The sequence below is a fragment of the Geospiza fortis genome, unplaced genomic scaffold, assembly GCF_000277835.1.
Source record: "Geospiza fortis unplaced genomic scaffold, GeoFor_1.0 scaffold286, whole genome shotgun sequence".
Taxonomy (NCBI): Eukaryota; Metazoa; Chordata; class Aves; order Passeriformes; family Thraupidae; genus Geospiza; species Geospiza fortis.
In genome coordinates this window covers 604213-604569 of record NW_005054444.1, presented here as the reverse complement: position 1 = coordinate 604569, position 357 = coordinate 604213, and the positions used below count along the sequence as shown (strand labels likewise).

General features: G+C 52.1%; 1 protein-coding gene across 2 annotated transcripts in view; it reads left to right on the top strand.

Annotated features, from left to right (window-relative positions):
• TSKU (tsukushi, small leucine rich proteoglycan) overlaps positions 1-357 on the top strand; it is a 17661-nt gene that overhangs the window by 449 nt on the left and 16855 nt on the right. The gene's annotated exons all lie outside the window — the stretch shown is intronic.

Genomic DNA, 357 nt, shown 5'->3' with positions numbered 1-357 from the left:
AAAAGGAGGGAGGGAAGAAAGAAAGAAAGAATGAAAGAAGCTAGAAGCTGCTGGGTGTGACTTCTGAAGCAGAAGGTCAGAAAGCACGGGGTTCCCCTGATAGTGCACACACCCTGTAAACTTTCAAGCAGCTCCCAGGAAACTTGTTATTAATGCTGCAGTCATTAAAAGGCGCAGCCCACGGCAGATTTATTAGCTCAGTAAACCACAACACGTGCCAAGCTCTCTGGAAACAAAAGGGTCTGTCAACTTCACTCCTCTGGCTTGGGATTTGGTAAGCCTGGGAGGAGAGCGGCGCGGATGGAGCTGGTGGCTTTTGTCGCGGGGAGGTGGCATCGCCTCCGTTAGCCGACGGCC